General features: G+C 47.1%; 1 protein-coding gene across 8 annotated transcripts in view; it reads left to right on the top strand.

The window, feature by feature from the left end:
- The window catches only part of SCAF8 (SR-related CTD associated factor 8), a 197,746-nt gene that overhangs the window by 169,442 nt on the left and 3,870 nt on the right, over positions 1–24,434 (top strand). For 6 of the 8 annotated variants that reach the window (XM_004263691.4, XM_033404428.2, XM_033404423.2 and 3 more), the window contains 2 exons: positions 487–572; positions 22,995–23,806. The gene's annotated coding sequence lies outside the window, so the exon portion shown is untranslated. Of the gene's footprint in view, positions 1–486; positions 573–14,534; positions 21,520–22,994; positions 23,807–24,434 lie in introns of those variants that run through there. The other 2 variants (XM_049695173.1, XM_033404411.2) reach the window with 2 other exon arrangements.

The following is a 24,434-nucleotide window of genomic DNA, read 5'->3' as shown; positions in this document are numbered from 1 at the left end:
ACCTTCTCTGGATCTTATTTCTTCATCTTTGAAGGAGAATCCTACCCATTCCCAAGACTTTGTGATCACAAATATGAACTTTAAACCCCTTCATTTTACATTTGCTGGATCGTATTAACCGGCAAGGAGATAACATTTCACTGAAAACGTTATCTCAGCTGCAGAGTCTGAATCAAATACAGGACCTGCAACCTTTTCTCTTTATAACCATTTCTTGCTACTGTCGCACAGCAATACTAAATGACGCTTTAGCTGACCTGATCACCAAAATGAAGAGTCAGGTTATCTGTCATCTGCATAAATGAAACTTCAAAAATCAGGCTTTAAAAAAAAAAAATCAGGCTTTTGCATGCATCGTCACAGTAGTAATTCGTTCTGAACTGTACTTCATCTTGTCCATGAAATGTCAGCTCTTCGTTTAATGCAGTGTGAATCGATCATTCACATATGAGTAATTTAACGAGCCCACTTGCTGTTTTCTTCCAGGACAGAATGACTCGGAAGATAATGGAGCTTCGAAGCCTAGCAGAATATGAAGTCCTTCCTCTGCATGGATCTCGTTTAAATTTAAGGTCAGTAGTGAATTCCATTTGCTACCAGCTGGTCCCTGCCCTCTTCCCAGGCTCCTAACGAGCAGGCTGTCCTGAAATTAGCAGAGCGGTTAGAAATGCCTCGCCTGCATTGGTATGAAAGTCAAGATTTTTTCAGATGTCTAGGAGAAGTAAAATGCTTGGTGTGGGGAGGTTAGCAGCGCAGTTCTGTGGCCCCAGCTCCCTCATACAGAAGCTTCTCATTCGCTCCTTCTCGGCACTGCCCCTCCCCCCCACAAAGATTCTGATTGGAAAAGAAAATCGGATAATATGTGGTTCAGCTTGAAAGGTTAAGCTCCCCGCCAAAAATGTCAAGCAGGACTCCCTTCCCTTTGTTGTTTTCAAAATGAACATAGAGTCAGCTTCCACGGGGCACAGAGGGTGGTGTCACATGGCTTCTTGTATAGAGAGACAAAGAAGTTGGTGTCAAAAATGGTCTTCTGGGCTTCCCTGGTGGCACAGTGGTTGAGAGTCCGCCTGCCGATGCAGGGCACGCGGGTTCGTGCCCCGGTCCGGGAAGATCCCACGTGCCGCGGAGCGGCTGGGCCCGTGAGCCATGGCCGCTGAGCCTGCGCGTCCGGAGCCTGTGCTCCGCAGTGGGAGAGGCCGCAGCAGTGAGAGGCCCGCGTACCGCAAAAAAAAAAAAAAAAAAAAGGTCTTCTGCTGACTCATTTGCTGTCTGTTGCTCGTGTTTTGCTGACTATGTTAACCTTCTGGTCAATCTCCCTGCCCTGCTGTAGTTTTACCACCTTCCGCCTAAAATTAGATGCATGTCCAACCACGTCACTCCCCGGGAAGGCCCCTGTCTCCCCCAGGATTAAATCCAGCCTCCCAGCCTGGCTTCCAAGGGCTTTGTGGCCCATCCCTGCCCGCATCCTCGGCCACATCTCGTGATGCCCCTTCCTCGCTTCTGGACCCATCGTCTGTTGGGTCCCTCCGTGCCTTTGCTCTCGCTGTTCTCTGTCTGGCACGATCTCTAGCCCCCTCCTCCCCTGCCTGCATTGCAAGACTCACTCACGTGTCAGCGCCTCTGGGCAGCCTTTCTGGGGCCCCCGGCACTGGGTGGCAGCCTTCTCCATTGTCCCTGTACACACACCTTCGTTCCTACACCCACGACATCGTGTCCATATGACAGTTTTACTTTTCTCTTGAAACATGACATTAGCCATTTGTTAGCAATGGATCCAACCAATTTTGTGAAACCACATCAGATTATTTCAAATAATTTTTTTGAGTAGAAAAAATATAACTCCTTCCCCCAAACAGGATGATCTTTGAGGCTGATTGAGAAGAGTGTGCCTCCTTTTCACCCATGCGGGGAGTAGTATTTTGCCTGAATTCCTATCTTTGAAAGCGCTCTTAAAATTTGTTATTGGTAAATATCCCATTGAACTGTTATATGAACATTAACGTTAAATACGTGGCTAATGTGAAAATGGTCTTCTTAGAGAGTTAGCTCTTTTTGTCAAATACATGAAAAAGGCCTGGGTTCAGATGAGCTGAGATGCCTGGTCAGTTCTGCACTCTTTCTGGGAAGAGCTTGAATTTCAAGAGCTCCCCTCAGCCACTCCCTCCACAAATAAACGTGGGGTGAAAACCTCAGTGAACTGAGGATCCCATGTGGAGAGAATTCCATTTTTGTGGAATTTCACAGCCTGTGCTCACCGAATGGCATTCCTGAGACTGTTGCGTTTGGATAAGAAGAAAAATTCTCTGTGACCTTGAAACTTCCGTTTTGGATAATTCCTCCTCTATAACTTCCTCATTGTATTCATGGCTGCCCGCGGATCCAAGGTCAACCATTTCTTCGTGCCTGCTGAGAGACCGCAGCTTCAACATTTACTGTTTTGTTGCCACATTATTAGGAGCTGCCTCCTGGTTTGCACCGTAAAATTCTAGAGTGTAAACACTTGGGCATCTATTTTCATGTGTGGCAGACTCACACTGTGGGCACACACACCCCTTTTGTTACCTCTTTGAACTCTGAATGAGATTTCAGGAGTGTGCACCTCAGGGGTAGATCCCTACCTTTGCAATGGGTACATACCCTACTCCACCCTACCTGTACTTTTCCCCCTACCTGAACCTCTGAGCCAAGGGGCAATAAACCAGCACATACCAGCCCCACCATGGCCTACAGACAGCCCTCCCTTCCAGACAGATACGCATGTGCACACGTGCACATTCTTGCCTGCAATCTCCCCGCCCCGCAGGCATAATACACATACCTAAAGGTTTAAGGCTGTCCTTAAACATGCACTGGATGGGGACTTCCCTGGTGGTCCAGTGGTTAAGACTTCACGCTCCTAATGCAGGGGGCCCAGATTTGATCCCTGGTCAGAGAACTAGATCCCACATGGTGCAACTAAGAGTCCGCATGCCACAACTAAAAATCCCACGTGCCACAACGAAGATCCCGCACGTGGCAACGACGGTCCTACATGCTACAACTAAGACCCAGAGCAACCAGATAAATGAATAAATACAAAAAAAAAAAGCACACCCTGGATGTCCACCTGGGGGTCCAAATATGGGATGAGACTGTGCAAAGGCACACCTGGAGTAATTTCTGAATATTCCTCCCATTTTTCTTTGTATATCACCCCTCTTCCCCTCCCTTAGCTGAGACGTATTTCCATGAGGCCATATTTCTCCTGGCTCCTGTCTTTCTTTCTGTCATTGTCTTTTCTTTCTGGCAGAGCGCCAGCCTGCGGTCTCCCTGTGTGGATGCTACCGTGATCTGTTTTTCTAGAGGCCCATGCAGTGATTGTTCTGAGCCACTCACGCTCTGCCTCACCCTGTCATGACGGAGGGCGCTGGCAGGAGGCCCTGGGTCTGGATGGGAAGCCAGTCCCGAGTCCCATCATTCCTTTATGCAAACCAGTTATGCTCTCTGGTACAAAGAGTTCATTGTTGGCTCGAGCCAGGGACTGAGACTGTAACATCAGTTCCACTGATCTCAAGGAGACCTCTTCAGCCTAACGCGAAGTGACCTGCTAAGCCACTCTCTGAGAATTGATATGAATCATATTGACCCTGCAGTCACGTCAGGTTTTATTTTTTGAGTTTAGGCAAGTCACTGTGCACAAAAGACCATTGGGGGAGTGTGTGCACATTTGCACAAAAAATTTTAAGTCATTATTGCAGAAAATTTGGGGCCTCGCCGGTGGGATCAGAATTTTGAAGACGTGCAAAAACATAGAGAAGCGCGAATAACCGAGGATGCGCACGAGAAGGACTTGGGAGAGCAGAAGCCTTACATGAACTGGCTTGCGAGGATGGTAAAAAGGACTTTTAAAACGCTCTTTAGACAGAAGAAAGTGAGAATGGGGGCTCGTCAGCGCCCAACTGGAGAAATTGAGCATGGGGTGGGCTGCCATTTTTTTTTACAGATATCACAGAGGGCGTTTAATGAGCAAAGGGGTGTCAGGATCAGCTGACCCCTCCAGACCTGAGAGTCAATGATTCTATGAAACAGATGTTGAAATTCTGTATGAGGTCCACACACATCCCAGGATGTGAAGTAGTAAGATAATTCTAGAATTGGAAAGATTGCCTGCTGAAGAGTTATCAGTAGTTATGGCTTTTCACCTAAAATGTTTAACGCATTTTCCACAGTTACTGAATTTATTCCCAGGACATAGTTTATTCTCTGGGAGAATCCTATTCATTCAGTGTGCTCCGCCGTTAGCTGATAATACTCTGTACTTAAACAATCCCTTTCATCTGTGGGTCTCAAAGAATTTTATAAGGATTCATTAGTTCTCACGTGTGACTTTCAATTTGTCTGCACACTTGTGAAATGGATAGTAAACAATTTTACACCCAGGCAAAGGCAGAATACTGAGGTGGTGTCTTCTGGGTGTCCGATTGCTGGTGGCCGAGATGCCCAAATGAACTCCAGCCTCTTCCTGCCATTTATTCCCGCCCTTTATATCAGATCTTCTGACATTCAACTATCAAATAAGGTATGAAATTTGGGAGAAATTTCCAGACTTCTAATCAGCATATGGGTTTGAGGATTATGCATCCCGTCTGGCTTTGTCGTGTATCCTGTCCCACACACAAACTCACACACAAAGCCAGAGCTGTCTGGAAGGCTCTGGGACAGGACTGAGCACTTTATTGTTGCCTTACCATCCCCCCCCTCACCCCCATGTCCCACCTTTCCAGCCCCCGTTACCACTTAACACTGTTTAACTAGTAACAGGGAATTCCTCAGGGGTCGGAGATGAAGGGAACGCTCACCTCCCACCCCCTGCAGTTCTGACTTTGACACATTTTAATAGTTAAAATCTAAACATAACCTGATGCCTTCATTTCCTCCCCATCTGTCCCTTCTTAACCCCCTACAGTCCAGCTTGCATCCTCTCCCCTCTACTGGAGTCACTTTTTAAACGTCTTCAATGACCTCCTTGTGGAATTCCACAAGACATTTCTTGGGGTCGTTCCACTTGACCTCCTTGATACTGTTGCCCACCCTGCCCTCCTCCAAACTCTCTTTTCCCTTGACCTCTGTGGCCCTGAAATCCCTGTTTTCCTTTCCCCTCTCTGGCCGTATCTCTTTCTCATTCGGAGGACATCCAGTGCTGTGGTCCTTGAGCTTCTCTTATCCTCCCGTGGGATCAACTCTTGCCATCCTTATCTCCCACGGGCTAGAGATAGCTCTCCCCCGCTCCCAGACTGAAAATCCCAGAGATCATATTAATACTTCTCTTCCTCTCATTTCCTATATCCAGTGGCTCACGGAGTTCCTATTTTTCCCCTGAAGAAGCTCTTAGCACTCACTGCCTTCTCGACTCAGAACCCTAGCACCCAGAGCACCGTCCCCCAAACTGTTTTGATCACACGCATTAACAAAATCTGTACAATTCACGCTTCCAGTTCTTGACTGTTTATGTATTATGTGCTGTATTAGTCTGCTAGGGCTGCCACGGACTGGGCGGCTTGAAGAACAGAATTTTATTTTCTCACAGTTCTGGAGGCCAGAAGTCCAAGATCAAGTTGCCATCAGGGTCGGTTTCTGATGAGACTCTTCTTGCTTGTAGACGGCCACCTCCTTGTATCCTCACATGGCCTCTTCTCTGTGTGTGTGCAGAAAGAGAGAGAGAGAGAGAGTCCTGTCAAAATAAGGCTGCAGGGGCTTCCCTGGTGGCGCAGTGGTTGAGAGTCCGCCTGCCGATGCAGGGGACGCGGGTTCGTGCCCCGGTCCGGGAAGATCCCACATGCCGCGGAGCGGCTGGGCACGTGAGCCATGGCCCCTGAGCCTGCGTGTCCGGAGCCTGTGCTCTGCAACGGGAGAGGCCACAGCGGTGAGAGGCCCGTGTACCGCCAAAAAAAAATAATAATAAAAAAAATAAGGCTGCACACTTATGACCCTATTTAACCTTTAATACCTCCTTAAGGCCCCATCTCCAAATACTGTCTCATTGGGGGTTAGGGCTTCAACATGTGAATTTGGGCACAAGTCAGTCTATAATATACATATTTTCTATTAAGCGGGTATGTTCATTTAAAATACATAAAATAGACTCAAAAAAGATGAAAAATTTAAAAGTAAGTACAAGTAAGAATTCTGATATTTTCTCCTCACATCCCAGGGCGTCACCTCGGTGTACCCGGGATACACACCCAGCATTCAAAACCACGGACCTGAGCAATGACCACAGTGTCCTAACAGATCTGTCCACCGCTGGGCTTTCATGTCGTCTTCCCATCCAACTCAACCTGTGTATTAGCCTTTGTAAAACGGTGGTTTCTTCTTCCCCCTTCCTCAGAAGACATTGGTGCTCTGGGTTGCCCAGGAGAGGCCAGGGCACCTGCCAGCTTGACCTTCAGGGCCCTCCATGTCCCAACACGACCGCTGCTTCAAGCCGTTGTCCCTCCCGCCGCCTCCCTCAGTGCCCTCTTCCTCCTCTGCAGGTCCCGAGCTTGTAATTCACATCCTCACCACCTTCCCTCTTCACTCCCACACGTTTGTCTCTCCCTCCTTGAAGCTCTGTCCCATCCTTTGGTTCAGGCTCACCTGCTGTTCAGCAGTGTTACTTCCACTTTCATGGGTGCCGTCTTTCCCCCTCAACTGGGTTACGGTCTCCAAAAGCTCATGGTCCAGGTTTCTTCTTCCTTTTACATCCTCCCCTGAGCACAGACTCCGAGCCTGTCCTCTGTCCTCCTTCTGGTGGTTGTGGCTGGATCGAGACCACCATGGGGGCGCTGGAAGCAGTGACACCATCTGACTTGCTGTGCACGCACGGCCTGGGTGTGTTCAGAGAAGGCAGCTTAACACGGCTGAGTTCCTAAACCTACTCCAGCTCAGCTTCTTGCCGATGCTATTTCCCAGAATTTGCTAATATATTCTCCTAAAAATTTAATAGAAGGAAAGTTGGCTGCTCATTGAAAAGTGTACGCTTGACTGCAGACTCAGATCACCTTAATTAATGTTGACGAATGCAAGATTTATTAGCAAAGCAGCCATCTCTTTAGTGCCCAGTGGGGCTCAGGACATGCGTGTAAATCATTCCAATAGCCATTTCCTGGATTGAGCACTTGGCATTCACCGACCACAAGGTGCACCTATTCCCAGATAGCAGAGCTGAGATGCTGAGGGTGATTTGAGATGATGAACACTCAGGAAAAGAATGACTTTGCACACTGAAAAGGCAGCAAGTCTGGAGCTGTTTCCAAATCATGAATTCTCCTTTAAAACTCACCAGCTAATGCTGGCCTGAGAATTTCAAAATGAAGGTACCAACTCACTTCCTGAATTATTGTATCTTTATGGCCCTGTGGCTGCAGTCCAGCCATCCAGTTCCCAGAGGTGTGCATGGGGACCATGCCATTCCTGGGATGAAGGCCTTGGAGACCTGTTAGCTGAAACCCACTCTTCTCTGTGAAATGAATGTGTGCAGGCTGCAAATTAGTTTCCTGGTGCACCTTTAGGAGGGGATTGCCCCTCCAATTGAATTGTTTAATATTTAAACTATGTATTTTTTCCTTATCTACGTGGTAAACTTGGCAGACTCAGCGAATGTTATAATTGTGCTGAGTCCAAAAGTCATTTCATAGTATATGTTTCAAGTATAATGTGGTTCAGTGTCCTGAACCAAGATTATCTCACCAACCTCTTTGAGTGTTACACAGTAGCCAAGGATACTAACTGGCCCTGTGGGTGACACCCACGTAATCTGCAGAGACCATGCGGGTAACCTTCAGGCCATGTTTGTCAGATTAAAGTATAATTGCAACAATCCTGTAACGGGTAGTTGTTGATTTTGTCTTGGTTTCTTCATACTTTTGCATAAGAGCTACCTGTATCTCTTACATGGAAAGCAAAGGGCTGAGTTGGAGAGAGGGACGGACCTGGGAAAGGCCAGGGGACACATAGAAATGTCTGCTAGTTGAATAGTTCTTTGAGATTTTTGTTCTTTTCATTTTCACAAGAGACCCACAGAGAGGGAATTCCCTGGTGGTCCAGTGGTTAGGACTCCACGCTTCCATGGCTGAGGGCCCAGGTTTGATCCCTGGTTGGGGAACTAAGATCCCGCAAGCCACACAGTGAGGCCAAAAAAAAAAATTAAAAAAAAAAAAGAGAGAGGGAGAGACCTACAGAGAAAGAAGGAAAGAAGAAGGGCGGGGGAGAGGAGAGAGGGAGGGAAGGATCAAGAAAAGGAGAAACGAAAGAAAAAGAATGAAAAGAAAGGAAGGGAGGAAGAAGAGAGAGAAAGAAAGAAAGAAAGTCTCCCCATGGATCCCATGCGGTTTTGTGAGGCCACCTCTTGGAGGAGAGTTTAACTCAGGACACAGCTTCCCCTCGCAGCCTCCCTCCACCGTGGCTGTTGGCAGGGGCCGCAGGGACATTACAGACGCCACCAGCGAGGGCTGCGGGGCCAGCCTCCTTGCTTCTCCGGGCCCTCGGCTGAGGCCCGTGTGGGGAATAGCCACGTGGGTTGCCAAGTCAAGCATTTTCACGGCCTGAGTCACACAGACAGAGCTTTAACTCTGTGAACACAAACCAGGCAAATAAAGAACAAAATGCCCATCCCAGGAGGCGAGGGAATGATCGTTAAGTGCCCCTACAGGCCCTCAGGGTAATTCCCTGCACCGTTCCCTTCCGCGCGAGGGTAACGCAAACTCCTAAGGCCTTGTTGAGTACCAGGCCTCCTCGCTTTCGTCTTTAAAGCCTGCTTGGAAGCAGAAGGGCGCAAACCAGGACGGAGTTCGGAAAGTCTGCGTTCATCGTTGGGGTTTAATTAAAACACACTGAGCCTTGCAGAAGCTTGTGGTTTAGAGTAATGGAAAATTTAGGGAATCAGAAACAGAGATGGATCTGAGGAAGAAAGGTCTGATTTTCTCTTCAAGCCTCTGGATTTCTTGCCTTCCATTTCCTCCCAGACTTGTAGTTGACACCTTCTTAAACATGTGAATTATTTTTCTAATAAAGGATTAATCAATTTTATAATCGCAAGTATTTGGTATTTACTTATACAGAGGCATTATCCAAATGTTCATGCTATTTCATATTCCCTTCTAATAGGTTAATTTATAAACATATATCTATCATACACCTCCCATGTGCAAAGCAAATGAAGGGTGCAAGGGGTACAATTGTGAGCAAAACTGCTTTCTCTAGTTGCAGCGAGCGGGGGCTACTCTTCGTTGTGGTACACGGGCTTCTCATTGCAGTGGCTTCTCTTGTGGAGCACGGGCTCTAGGCATGCAGGCTTCAGCAGTTGTGGCATGTGGGCTCAGTAGTTGTGTCTCGCGGGCTCTAGAGCACAGGCTCAGTAGTTGTGGCATATGGGCTTAGTTGCTCCGCCGCATGTGGGATCTTCCCAGACCAGGGCTCGAACCCATGTCCCCTGAATTGGCAGGCGGATTCTTAACCACTGCACCACCAGGGAAGCCAGCAAAGTAAGATTTTAAGAACATTATTTTCCGGGCATTCTTGTCAAAATCAATGTACAAACAATCAATCAATTGGTCAAACCAAACAAACTCGATATTAGGGGCTAATATCAGGCAGGTCTATGAGAAGCTTTATTCATCATCATAGCCCCTCCTCCCCAGAGCAATAAATAATGATACAATACTCCTTGCGCTCGGCTGGCTGTGTCAGTGACCTTAATCAAGTCATTTGATTTCTTACTTTCCTTATCTGTGAAGTGAGGGTTTGGGCTTAATGATCTTTAAGCACCTTTTTTATTACTATCAACACACTAAGCAGGTACCTGCAGCGGTGGCCAGTGCTTTTTTTTTTTTTTTTTTTTTTTTTTTGCAGTACGCGGGCCTCTCACTGTTGTGGCCTCTCCCGTTGTGGAGCACAGGCTCCGGACGCGCAAGCTCAGTGGCCGGGCCCAGCCGCTCTGCAGCATGCGGGATCCTCCCGGACGAGGGCACGAACCCATGTCCCCTGCATCTGCAGGCGGACTCTCAACCGCTGCGCCACCAGGGAAGCCCTGGCCAGTACTTTTACACTTTCCTGTCCACGCCGCCCTCCCACATACGACACAAACATTGGCCATCAGGAGATTGAAGGCAGAGAGAAGGAAGCAATAGGATAAGCACAGAAGAAACATGTCAAGTAAATTATGCCTTCAGACTCGAATTCTAATTATTTCTTCTTGTCTTCCTTCTTCTACTAAATCATGTTCTTCTTTCTTCTGTTATGTAGTGATTGAGTTCATCATCTTTAAGTCGTGCATTCATTTGTGGAACACTTCAGGGTGTCCAGAATATTCCAGGACAGGGCTGTGTGTTGAGGATGTGGACATGAACAGTTTGACCTCATATGGTTTTCCCTCTACTAAAATCAGTACATTTTACCCAAAATAGTCCGTTGACACCATTTTCAATTCTAGGCTCCCCCTCCTGAAAGGCTAGTGTGGAAAATATTTTGCAAACATAATGACCAAAAAAAAGACTAGTCTTTTTTTTTTCTTTGAGCTATATCTAATTGCTTAAATTTCAAACCTAAATGTTTGAAAGACAGACCCTACACAATCATCCATCACTCTTGTCCACACGCATAAACAAATAAAACTCATAGTTGTGTCGTCATATGTGCCTTTCCTGTCGTCCGTAATAATGTTCCCTGGGAAGAAGTAAGACAGGTGGAATTTTTAAAGTTTTTTGAATCTCTAGTGACAGAGAAGCTTATGCTCATTTTATAACACCTACTGTATACCAGATAATAAGTGTATACTGATTCATTTTCTATTTTGGTAAATAACTTTCAGAGAATGGCAGTATATCTTCAGAGGATGATAGATGAAGGACCTCCCTTTAAAAAGAATATTTCAAACTAATTTTCCCCTAATTATATTGGAAGGTTTTTAATGACAAAGTTCATGAAAGGGTCATTGGATTTCAAAAATTCTCCTTGGTCTGTCGATATGACTTAAATGTTTTAAACTAAGAGGGTATCTGGATTTATGAGCTTCCACCTACGTCTTGGATTTAAGGGGAAAAATAGGTGTTTGGATTTATCTTCATGACTGATTTTATATTCAGGAAAGAACTCTGTCATGAGGTTGCTTTCGTCAACTATTGTTCATTTCACACAATTTGAACAGATTTTTAATTTATTTTTAAAGTTGTTTAAAATTTAAATTAAAAAAAATTTTTTGGCCGAGCCGCGTGGCATGCAGGACCTTTGTTCCCCAACCAGGGATCTAAACTGTGCCCCCTGCAGTTGAAGCGTGGTGCCCTAACCACTGGACCGCTAGGGAATTCCCACGGACAGATTTTTTTAAACTATTTTATTCAAGTAGAGTTGATTGACCATGTTGCATTATGAACAGGTTTTTAATTAAGGTTTACAGGTGAGTCACCATAAAAATGATGCCAACTCTTCTCCCCCCATCCCCACCCCGTGAAGCCGTCGAAGGACCCTGCCCTTGTTTTGTGTGAAGGGGCCGTGAGTGAGTGTTGGAAGGTCCCCTCCCGTAACCCCACGTCTGAGAGGGGCGTTGCCTGCCGTTTCTCCTTCTCAGTTTAAAAAGATCCTTCTGGACTTCCCCATCACCAAGACACTCATCTATCATGATGACTAAATTAAAGCAACTCGAAGAATTGTTTTTACTTTATTGTCTGCATAAACTAACACCCCCAAGAACTTGCAGGGCGAGTTTAAGGGTGGGCAAACCACACACGTGACCGTGAGAGGGACGGGAAGTCTCCTGTAGCATTTTCCCCGGAAGGTCGGCAGAAATGTGAACCAGGAATTACTTCAGAAGACAAACTGCTGTGTCTGTGGGGAAGGAAGAGTGCAGCATTCAGCCTCCCTGGGCCTCGAGACACTGGGCGGGCAGCACATGGGCCCACGGTGCTCATGGCGCCCACCATTACACAGACTTCCTGTTTCTGATTTCAGGCCTTTCAGAAAATTTCCTGTGAAATGGAAATCCTGACTGGTCTTTTCTGGTGCATTCTTACTACACGGTAGAGAACTAATTTCACATCATTGAGGAAGCTTTTCCCAAAGGGACTAAAACTGGGCTACTGGAGAAAGTATAAAAACACACATGCAGGAGACAGGTTAGCATTCAGGCCCAGTTGCACTGGATGACTGTGAACGCTTCACACTCCACAGAGGAACTCGGGAGCCCCGGCGCTCAGCCCTGTGCAGGGCAGCTTTCAAAAGCTGCAGCAGGCCAGTTTCTTTGTGCGTTGAAGAATCACCTCCTTCAGAACCCTTGGGAATTCTCAAACTTCCATATCTACATCATGAATTACATACACCACCAGTTCTCCTTTTGGAAAATTTGATATTTAAACACTAATGATGTTAATATTTTTTTAAAAATGTGTACATGTCACAGGCAGGGAACGTGCCAAACACCACCCACACGACTCTTCACGACAACCTCACGAAGTAGGAATAGCCCCACTTTACCCGTGAGGAAACTGAGGCCAGAGGAAGAGGAAGTAATTAACCCAAAGCCAAACAGCTAAGAAGCAACGGAAGCAGGATTGCGATCAGCTCCATTTGACTCCAGAGCTCATGATCTCAGTGAGTTTCTGCTGTATTGCCTCGGTGTAAGTGATACAAACAGCTGCTCTAGTTAATGATTGACTTAGGCAAGTGAGGACAGCTTGCATGTACTTATTCTGACGAGCGTTTATGGTACCATATCCAAATGCGTCTGCATTTCCTTAGCAAGGATGGGAGCAGAGAAGCTAAGTGCAGACGGTTTGCTTGTCCTCTTCTTATCTGGAATATCCTCTACTCCAAATATCTAATTTTCTTGTCCCTGTCTTTTCATGACCACTGAATCAACAGCCACGTTTGTCCCTGTCCTTTAAATAGTGTGTGTGTTTTGGAGTAATCAGAAAACAAAGCTACATAAAGAAAACACAAAGAATGTTTTCTGGTGGAGATTGTATTGCAGAATCAAGCTTGGAAATGTGACATAATTTCCAGTTTCCCCATTGATTGAGGCTCTGATGTAAGGGCTTTTTTTTTTTTACTTAATTTGTTTATTTTTGGCTGCGTTGGGTCTTCGTTGCTGTGCACGGGCTTTCTCTAGTTGCAGTGAGCGGGGGCCACTCTTTCGTTGTGGTGCTCAGGCTTCTCACTGCGGTGGCTTCTCTTGTTGCGGAGCACGGGCTCTAGGTGCACGGGCTCCAGTAGTTGTGGCACGCAGGCTCAGTAGTTGTGGCGCACGGGCTTAGTTGCTCTGCGGCATGTGGGATCTTCCCGGACCAGGGCTCGAACCTGTGTCCTTTGCATTGGCAGGCGGATTCCCAACCACTGCACCACCAGGGAAGCCCTAAGGGGATGTTTTACAAAGTCCTTTTTAGTGGCAACTCAGACACACCTTCAGATAGAGACATGCCACTTGGGCATCAAGCAGAGGCTTAGCTGTCTGAAAGCCACCAGCCTGATGGAGAAGGAATGACTCCGAACCCCCAGGCTGGGCTTGTTTGCTTTCCTCCTGGAGGATAATAGGATGCTAAATATTGGGTTTAGCTGCCCCTCTCCCCCGGCCCCCAGAATGGTCTGGAACAGGATTAGCCTCACACCCATCATACTCTGGACTGGAACTTCCTCTAAGGCAGGAGCCACGTCGTTACATTCCCAAGGACTTACACTGTGCCTGGAGCAGCTGATGGATGAAGGCGTAGCTAAATGAGTGGGGCTGTTTGAGCAGATGGAAGATTCGGTGGCTTCTGGCTCTCAACATCACCCTATTTTTGTGAAGATGTTTCCATAGAAGAAGGTTTCAGTTTGTATGTTGGAAACTCATGGGTCAGACTTTCAAACAATGAAAGAATTCAATAAAAGGATTGGAAGTTAAGAAGATTCCCAGGAAAGATTTCTCTGCACAAATTGACAACGTTGCTTGAATAAGAGTCTTCCTCGTGTTTCCCCCATTACCAGATTCTTGGTACTTTAAACTGGCCCTAAGTCTATAGCCCTTGCTCTAGAATTTAGAGCCCCAAACAAAAGCCATGCTGGGGTATATGCCAAATTAAGTAAGCCACTGTGCCTAAATATAAATGTAAATGCCTGAATGTAAATATCAAAGTTTATTAGGACAACCTGTAGCAGCTTCAACCAAGGGTGTGTGACAGTAAACATATGGTAATAACATTGAAACCATTTTTTGTTTAGAAATAAAATGACTATTTTCTATAGATGATAACACACCCCATACTCATTTATCAAAGTCGTTTTTCCCATGTTGCTTTTCTTTCAAACAGGTAAGTGGTGCGATGGATCGTTACACGTTGGACACTGTCTACATTGTGATAAACACTCATGAAAACACCGTGGTCCGTGGGGTATTTTCAGAGCACCAACAGCGCTGTGCCTACCAGGGGCCCTGGTGGTCTTTTCCAGATCTTGCCTATGGTGCCTGGAGGGGTCAGGCCGAGGCGTGTCCATGCGGGGGCTTCCTAGAGCCAGCTCCGACTTTTAGATTTTATCCCATTGATATCTAGATCCAAGATCTTTCCTCTCCAAGGAGGAATTCTGAAAGTGTCTGCTCTCAGCCTAGCTCTACCATGTCATTACGGAAGAAGCTTCAATCTGACTTTCATAATATTGCAACGTGGAGGTGAAATTTACCCACTCACCTTAACTACTGGTGGAATCTCCTGCAGCCAGAAACGATCATTACCCTTTGCTCGTTCTCTTCCCCTGGCACTTACCACAGTCTGTCTGGTAAGATAGATATTTGTGTGCACGTCTTACTACCTCTTCGACTCCTTTAACTACCTATCAGTTCTTTATGTACCTGTTTTCCTTAGACCCTGCTTCGGAGGTCAGGAGACTTGGATTTGAATGCTGGCTTTATTATTTCTACTGCCATGAAAACGTGGACAAGCTACTTTCCCTCCCTTAGCTTTAGTTGTCTCTTCTGCAAAATAGGAAGAATGACGTTTGTACCTCTGTGAGTTGCTCTGAAGATTAGATAGCATATGTGAAATGCTTCTGCAGATGCCTGGCACATTGGAACAACCAGTAACTGTCATCTGTCATTCGTAATGATATTCTGGAGTAGAACCAGGACTTGGTCTGGGAGCTTTGCTCATCAGGGAGGAACTCTGAGTGTCTGTGCTCAGCCCATCTCTGCCGGTGCCGCTGGTGCCTGGTATCCTCCTCCCAGCGCCGCACCTGCTTTGGGACTGCTGCCCTGCAGCAGTGTCGCCCCACAGCAGTGTCACCCCGCTCTGCCACTTTTCCTTGTCAGGGAGTCGGGGCATCAGGTTTGTGTCATGAAACCTGGAGTCACTTGAGTATGACAAGTTCTTTTCTTTGTTTGTTTTAACTTTTATTTATTTATCTTGGCCGTGCTCCGCTCGGCATGGCGTGTAGGATCTTAGTTCCCCGACCAGGGATTGAACCTGTGCCCCCTGCAGTGGAAGCATGGAGTCTTAACCACTGGACTGCCAGGGAAGTCCCTATTTATTTATTTGTTTATTTAATTGAAGTATAGTTGATTTACTATATTCTGTTAGTTTCAGGTGTCCAGCAAAGTGATTCAGTTATACATATACATCTATTCATTCTTTCTTAGATTCTTTTCTCATATAGGTTATTGCAGAATATTAAGTAGAGCTCCTTGTGCTATACAGTAGGTCCTTGTTGGTTCTATTCTTTTTTTTTTTTTTGCGGTACACGGGCCTCTCACTGTTGTGGCCTCTCCCGTTGCGGAGCACAGGCTCCGGACACACAGGCTCAGCAGCCATGGCTCACGGGCCCAGCTGCTCCGCAGCATATGGGATCTTCCCGGACCGGGGCGCGAACCCGTGTCCCCTGCATCGGCAGGCGGACTGTCAACCGCTGTGCCACCAGGGAAGCCCTGGTTCTCTATTTTAGATATAGTATGTGTATGTTAATCCCAAGCTCCGAATTTATCCCTCCCCCTCATTTCCCCTTTGATATCCATAAGTTTGTTTTCAAAATCTGTGAGTCTGTTTCTGTTATGTAAATAAGTTCATTTATATCATTTTTTAGTTAGATTCCACATATAAGTGATATCATATGGTATTTGTCTTTGTCTGATTTACTTCACTTAGTGTGATCATCTCTAGGTCCATCCGTGTTGTTGCAAATGGCATTATTTCATTCTTTTTTATAGCTGAGTAATATTTTATTGTGTGTGTGTATATATATGAACCATATCTTCTTTATCCATTCATCTGTTGATGGGCACTTAGGTCACTTCCATGCAGTGTGACAAGTTCTTATATTAAAAATATTCAGCTAACCTAAGGATGTTCCTGTGCTTCCTTCCTCACCCCTCCAGAGATCAGGGAGGAAAAATGGCTTGTTATCCATCTGACAGCTAATAATTCTAGGCAGTGACTGCACAAGATACCACCAAGGCCGGTGGCATTTAAAAAGTAGTGTGACGTGGACTTCCCTGGTGGCGCAGTGGTTAAGAATCCGCCTGCCAATGCAGGGGACATGGGTTCAAGCCCTGGTCTGGGAAGATCCCACCTGCCGCAGAGCAACTAAGCCCGTGCGCCACAACTACTGAGCCCACGCGCCTAGAGCCCGTGCTCCACAACAAGAGAAGCCACTACAATGAGAAGCCCGCGCACCGCAACGAAGAGTAGCCCCTGATTGCCGCAACTAGAGAAAGCCCGTTCACGGCAATGGAGGCCCACTGCAGCCAAAAATAAAAAGATAAATTTATATATAAAAAAAAAAGTGGTGTGAGGTGCGCTCTGCCTTTCAGGCTGCTACAGTCCCTGTGGCCAAGATGGGATACAGTATTAAAAGGCAACTGACAATGCCAGGAGGGTTCTAAGTGGCAAAGGAGTGAGTGGTACAAAGGAAAGTAAGTTTATGAGACAAGAAAGATCTGGGTGTCTGGAGGAGAAGTGATGATCCTCGGCCTCGAGCAAGACCCTGAATAAAAATGTGCTGTCGGGGGCTTCCCTGGTGGCCCAGTGGGTGAGAGTCTGCCTGCCGATGCAGCGGACACGGGTTCGTGCCCTGGTCCGGGAAGATCCCACGTGCCGCGGAGCGGCTGGGCCCGTGAGCCGTGGCCGCTGAGCCTGCGCGTCCGGAGCCTGTGCTCCGCAACGGGAGAGGCCACAGCAGTGAGAGGCCCGCGTACCGCAAAAAAAAAAAAAAAGTGCTGTCTTTGTATTCTCCAAACTGAAAAACAAAAACAAAAAAACACTGCGAGGGCAAGTCTGTTTTTCACGGAAGAATAATTCCTTTGTTGATTGACTCTAGGAGGAATTAAAGAACATTCATACCTAATTAAAACAAGTAAAGTCTGGAGGTGAGCTCAAGAAGGTGGGTTGATTTATGAATCCCACTTCAAGACTTTCAACTTGAAGGTGATCAACCTGAGCAGGACTTGCCTGAAGGCAAGTATTACCCGGTCTAATTATTAGACCTAAAAAGCAATGTTCATCTTTTTTAAAATTATTATTTATTTATTTATTTTTGGCTGCTTTGGGTCTTTGTTGCTGTGCACGGCTTCCTCTAGTTGCGGTGAGCAGGGGCTACTCTTAGTTGCGGTGCGTGGGCTCTAGGCACACAAACTTCAGTGGTTGTGGCACACGGGCTCAGTAGTTGTGGCTCACGGGCTCTAGAGCGCAGGCTCAGTCGCTGTGATGCACGGGCTTAGTTGCTCCGTGGCATGTGGGATCTTCCCGGACTAGGGCTCAAACCCGTGTCTCCTGCATTGGCAGGTGGATTCTTAACCACTGCGCTACGAGGGAAGCCCCACAATTTCAGTCTTAATGATGCTTATATCCTGTTTTACACAAAGACGAGATGTACTAGGAGCGATAGCTCTAAATTTCAATCTTAAGAGTCTATGTGAGAAATGTTTGTTTAAACAATATTTTTATTACAGTTTCATAAATACAGAAAATGCACTGGACATAAGTTACAGTTTTGTGGGTTTACTCAAATAAACACACCTGTGGAACCACAGTCCAGTTCAAGAAATAGAACATTCCCAGAACTCCTCCCTTCTCTCTGCCCTTCACAGTCACCAAGGTAACCACTCTCCTGACTCCTACACGGTAAATTAGTTTCACCTATTTTTGAACTTTATATAATTGGAACCACCTAGTACCTATTAATTTATGTCTGCCTTCTTTCTCTCAACATCACCTTTGTAAGATTCGTACATGAGTCGATTAATTTACTATGCTGTACAGTATTCCATAATATAAATATACCACACTTGATTTATCCGTTCTACTGTTGAGGGACATTTGAACCGTTTCTCATTTGGTCTATTTCATACAAGTAATGATGCTACATTCTGACACCCACACTGTGCACACGCTAAGTGCGTTTCTGTTAGGTGTATAGACTGGGGAAAAATTGCTGGGTCATTGCAGCTATTGTTTTTGTGGTTATTGTCAAAAAGTTTTTCCAAAGTGTTTGTATGAATTTACACTCCCACCGGCAATTTATGAGACTCACGCATGTCCTTGCTGACACTTGATATTATCGTTTTTTTTGTTTTTTGTTTTTTCCGGTACGCGTGGGCCTCTCACTGTTGTGGCCTCTCCCGTTGCGGAGCACAGGCTCCAGACGCGCAGGCTCAGAGGCCGTGGCTCACGGGCCCAGCCGCTCCGCAGCAGGTGGGATCTTCCCGGACTGGGGCACAAACCCGTGTCCCCTGCATCGGCAGGCGGACTCTCAACCACTGCGCCACCAGGGAAGCCCGATATTATCGTCTTTTTAATTTTAGCCATTTGGAGGGTACGTAATGGGGTCTCTTTGTGGCCTTATGCGTGAGGTGGAGCATCTTTTCGAGTGCTTATTAGCTATTTAAATATCTTCTATTGTGTAGTAAACGTCCAATCTTTTGCGTATTTTTTAATTGCAATGAATTTTTAATATAAATTTATTTTTTCATTTATTTATTTTTGGCTGTGTTGGGTCTTCGTTGCTGCCCGTGGGCTTTCTCTAGTTGCAGCCAGCAGGGGCTACTTTTCGTTGTGGGGCGCGGGCTTCTCATTGCGGTGGCTTCTCTTGTTGCGTAGCACGGGCTCTAGAGCGCAGGCTCAGTAGTTGTGGCTTGTGGGCTCTAGAGCGCAGACTCAGTAGTTGTGGCGCACGGGCTTAGTTGCTCCGCGGCACGTGGGATCTTCCCAGACCAGGAATCGAACCCCTGTTCCCTACATTGGCAGGCAGATTTTTAACTACTGCGCCACCAGGGAAGTCCGACTTTTACTTTTTTTTTTAATTAATTGATTCATCAACGTTTATATATATTCTGGATAGCAGACCTTTATGGGATCCTTATCACAACAGATACCTTCTCTCTGGCTGTCCTGGCAGCTTAGTGAGTGGAAAATGCCTCAAGGGGAAAAGGAATCCAGACATTGTGCTCCTCTCTCCAAAATTCCCTTTTCTCAGGGATTTTGGTCTAAGACTTCAGTGTTCGGGCAGCTCTTTGATGACTCCCAAGCACGTGAGTGTGTGCTCATCTGGATTTCCTGCTAGCTGTTTGCATCAGAAGGGTTAGTCTAATATAAGCTGTTCCTTTATCTCCAGAAGCAAAACGTCAAGAATGAGACTGTTGGTTTAAAAAAAAAAAAAAAAAAAAAAAAAAAGGTGTGGGGGGGACCTCCCTGGCGGTCCAGTGGTTAAGACTCCACGCTTCCACTGCAGGGGGCATGGGTTCAATCCCTGGTCAGGGAAGTAAGATCCCACACGCTGCAGGGTGTGGCCAAGAAATTAAAAAAAAAAAAAAGAGACTGTTGGTTTGGGGCATTTCCAAGGAAAACTGTAGACTAGAGAAGCATGTCTGATATCTTAAGGGCCATCTGCACACACAGAGCAGAGAAACACCTTTCCTGGGCTGGGGCTGAGCTGGTGTGGAGCTGGGATAAAGGCAGGATGAGAAATGCTGTGTGGGGTTCTGCCCTCTGACCCTTGGGCCTTGTCCCTGGGGATGGGCAAAAAATAAACCAGAGAAAAGCTTGGGGATCCCCAAGCGTGTCCCTCCGGTTTAGCCCGCAGAAACTTTGGGAAGCCCCCATCTAGTGGAGCAGTGAACTGAAAAAGAAAAATAAAAAGCTAGACTGATAGCCAGAGGACAGCTCTCAAGTCCTGTGTGCCCAAGGGCCCCAAGTGCGGTGGAAGGGGACTTCCAAAACCTGTCTATTCCTCAAAGCAAAGCACAGAGCTGGGCTGAAAATAGCCCGGCAGACGGGGGGAGGCCTCCCAGTTGAGAGAAGGAGGACACAGTCTGTGGAGTCCTATTGATGGAAGTCCATGGTGGGACGGGTGATGGCAGTGTTTGCTACAAAGACCAAGGTCGATGCCCAGGTCCAGGCAAGACAGACTCGGAGAGGACTGGGGCAAGTCTGCCAAGCGTATCCCTCACCCAGGCCGGCTTGGCCCTGCTTCTCGAGAGCACTGGCCTGACCCACACCCAGCTTCCTCCTGGAACTTACTTACGTCTAGAGAGAAGAAGAAAAGAGATCAGGAACTGAGGAAAACTAAATATCAGAAAGAGATTAGATTTTTAAGCCGGAAGGGACTGAAATTCTTTGGGGGTGAGATTTCTTTTTCCACAACTGTTCTGGATTGAATCATGTCTCTTCAAAAGATATGTTGAAGGCCTGGTACCTGTAAATGTGACCTTATTGGAAAGATGGTCTTTGCAGAGGTAATCAGGCTGAGATGAAGTCATCAGGGTAGGCCCTAATCCAATATGACTGGTGTCCCTTTTTTTTTTTTTTTTTTGCGGTATGCGGGCCTTTCACTGCTGTGGCCTCTCCCGTCGCGGAGCACAGGCTCCAGATGCGCAGGGTCAGCGGCCATGGCTCACGGGCCCAGCCACTCTGCGGTACGTGGGATCTTCCCGGACCGGGGCATGAACCCGCGTCCCCTGCCTTGGCAGGCGGACTCTTAACCACTGCACCACCAGGGAAGCCCTGGTGTCCCTTTAAGAAGAGGAGAAGAGGGCTTCCCTGGTGGCACAGTGGTTAAGAATCCGCCTGCCAATGCAGAGGACACGGGTTTGAGCCCCGGTCCAGGAAGAGCCCACATGCCGCGAAGCAACTAAGCCCGTGCGCCACAACTACTGAGCCTGTGCTCTAGAGCCCGTGAGCCACAACTTCTGAACCCGCGTGCCACAACTACTGAAGTCCACACACCTAGAGCCTGTGCTCTGCAATAAGAGAAGCCACCACAACGAGAAGCCCGTGCACTGCAACAAAGAGTAGTCCCCGCTCGTTGCAACTAGAGAAAGCCCGTGCGCAGCAACAAAGACCCAACGCATAAAGAAATAAATTAAAAAAAAAAAAAAAAAAAAGAAGAGGAGAAGAGGGAATTCCCTGGTGGTGCAGTTGTTAGCACTCTGTGCTCTCATAGCCAAGGGTCCAGGTTCAATCCCTGATCCGGGAACTAAGGTCCCACAAGCTGTGTTGTGCGGCCAAAAAAAAAAAAAAAGAAAAGAAAACCGAAAAACAAACAAAAAAAACCAAATCATTAAAAACAAGAAGAAAAAGAAGAGAGAGACCCAATGGGAGATTCCACGTTGACGACAGAGGCAGAGATGGGAGTGATGTTCCTACAAGCCCAGGAAGTCCGAGGATTACAGGCAACCACCAGAAGCTACGAGAGAGGCATGGAACAGATTCTCCCCTCGAGCCTTCGCAGAGACCATGGTCCTGCAGATGCTCTGATTTCAGACTTCTGGCCTCCAGGACTACGAGACAATAAGTTTCTGTTGTTTAAAGCCACCCAGTTTGTGGACATTTTTTAGGGCAGCCTTAGCAAACGAGTACAACTACAAACTGGAAATGGGGGCTGATGAACTTAAGTTGAGACCAATGATGGAAAAGGAAAGACAATTAGATTTCTGTACCTGTCCCCACATTTTATGTTAACTCAGGCATTGAGCTCGTATTATATTCCTTACAAGGGTAACCTTTCATGTCACCTTTGCATCTGGGCGACCCTGATGTGCTTCTCTCCATGTAGCAGTTCCCCGGGTTTATCTGCTCTCCTGGTTCTTGTGTCATGAAGCTAGCCTGAACTGGCTCAAGTCAGAATTCGCACCAACTGAGGAAACAGATACAGTTTACAACCAAGTATACTTTGCAGTAAAACAAACCAACAAAAGCAACAACCACAACAAACAGGTCAAGGTCTCACCAGGAAGGGAGTTCGTGACAGTTACAGTGTTTTCTCATACAAATGTGTACCATCAGGGTCAATCCGTTGGGGTGACTGAAGGGCTCCGGGGAGGCCTCCTCGGTCAGATTGCTTGTACAGGTGTCTGAGATCCATCGTGTGGCATCACTCCTTTGCTTCTTGAAGGCGTCATCCGTTTTACAATTAAAGCACAAATATCTCCCAAGAAAGTTCAGCTCACAGCTTAAGCTCTTAGCAACAGCTGGCAGATTTTTGTTGTGTGATTTCTGTCCTGGGCCTAGGGGAGAGGTGAGGAAGGAACAAGGAAGGCCGTGGCCAGCTTCCCAGTGTGGCTGAGCGCGAGGTCATCATAATCATCAACAGGCAATATTCGATGAGCGTCCATGTTGTTATGATGACAATTAACTTAGAAAGCATGCACTATATTTTCAAAATAGAAAGGAGTTCATTAATAAAACAAAGAGTCCTGTCTTCCCCCATATGATTGGTGGTGAGGCCCATCTACTCTGGGTCAGCTGACCACTAGCTCTGTGACCATGGCAGGCTGCTTCTCCTTTTTAAACCCCAAGTTATGGCTCATCTGTGAAATGGGCTAATAGTGTTACCTACCTCATTAGGTGGTTATAAGATACAAGTGAAGTAAATTAGCTAAAGCCCTGATGCTATTGCTTGGCGCAGAGCAAGTGCTCAAAAAACGTTAGTATATCATCAATCTGTGACTTTTCTCCTGTCAGGTTAGTGCGTGGTTGGGTTTCTTCATGCAGTGCTGGTTTTGTGCTAAACTCATCTGTGTTGTTCCACAGAGTGGCCAGGGCTGTATTAACATGAATTCAGACATCGGTGCGTCAAAGAGCAGTCAAGACCCCCAACGCTGGGCAGCGCCCACACTGTGCCACTTATTGTGTATTTTTCCTGTTTGAAAATATACTGAAGTAAAAGAAAGCGTCAGGATAAGAGAAATCCCGCAGCTGTTTTTAGCTTGTAAAACACTTAGATAGAGCTTACTGTGTGCTTTACAAATACAGACTCGTTTGATCCCCCTATGATTCCGTCAGGTAAAACCTATTATTATCCTCATTTTACACAGGAGGTGACGGCGACGCGGAGGGGTAAGTCATTTCCTGGGGTCGCCAGGCTAGTGTAAGAAGGGGACGCTTCTCCTCCCATTATGTCTCTATCCACTTTCCTTGAAAATGTCTGCCAGTCAGAGCTTGGTGGACATTTTCAGTGTGACCACATCTGGGATGATGGAGGGCGATCTGGCCGAAAAAGGAAGTGGATTGAATTTTTCGGGAAGGGGAGCCTCTGTGGACCATGTACCATCTTCTGGCAGGCAGAGGGTGAGGGCAAGAGTTGGCATCCCTGAAGAGTTCTGACAGCCTTCTTTATCTCCAACCGCAGGGGAAGAAGCCGAGCAGCCTGAGACAGTGAGGCGGTTATCAGTCACCAGCTCCCGGATGACGGAGGAGAGGAGAAAGGAGATTTTCAGAACCCAGTTATGTTAGACATATTAACAGAGGAATCTAACGTGACAGAAGGAAAAAAAAAGAGGAGATTCTTGCCCCCGAGGGCAAAGCATTTAGTTGCCACATCACTGAACTGGGCTTTGCAAAAGGTGTGTACGCAGCGAGAGTTGAACACAGCTCCGCTGAGGAAACAGATATCCCCCTGTGGAGCGAGGGCCCGTAGTGCCTGGGATGTTCCAAGTCCCTGGCCACTTACCAGGACACCTCCGACCGGCCCTCCCCAACCAAGGTCCACTGTCCCATTGGGGAGGGGGCAAGGGTGAGGGAACAAGAGGTCTCATGCTTGGGAAGCATAGAGCTGGTTCCACCCAGACGGCTGCTAGATGATGCTCAGACAGATGCCATTTCTGCCGGGTCCTGAAGCGTGAGAGCATTACTGGGAGTTGGCTGCAACTCTTCGGGCAGCACTGCTGGGTGTGGTGGTGGACAGGAAGAGAGGATTGGAAACTGTCTAGGAGGTAACAAGGTGAAGACTGGAGACCAGATGGTTGTGGGAGTGAAGGTCAGGAGAGGTCAAAGGCGGCTCCCAGCAGCTTGGGAAATAGGGATGCTACTGACTGAGGCAGGAGGCGGGATAGAGGAGGCGTTCATCTGGGGAGGCATCACAGTGGCGAGGTGGGTGGATAAAGGCCACACCTCCAGGGCCGGGAGTCAGGGTAGCGTGGCATCATCCTCTGGATATTTTTTTGGGGGGGGGGGCGGGAGGGGTGTTGCCCC

The sequence above is a fragment of the Orcinus orca genome, chromosome 12 (genome assembly GCF_937001465.1).
Source record: "Orcinus orca chromosome 12, mOrcOrc1.1, whole genome shotgun sequence".
Lineage (NCBI taxonomy): Eukaryota > Metazoa > Chordata > Mammalia > Artiodactyla > Delphinidae > Orcinus > Orcinus orca.
This window is presented reverse-complemented; position numbering and strand designations above follow the sequence as displayed.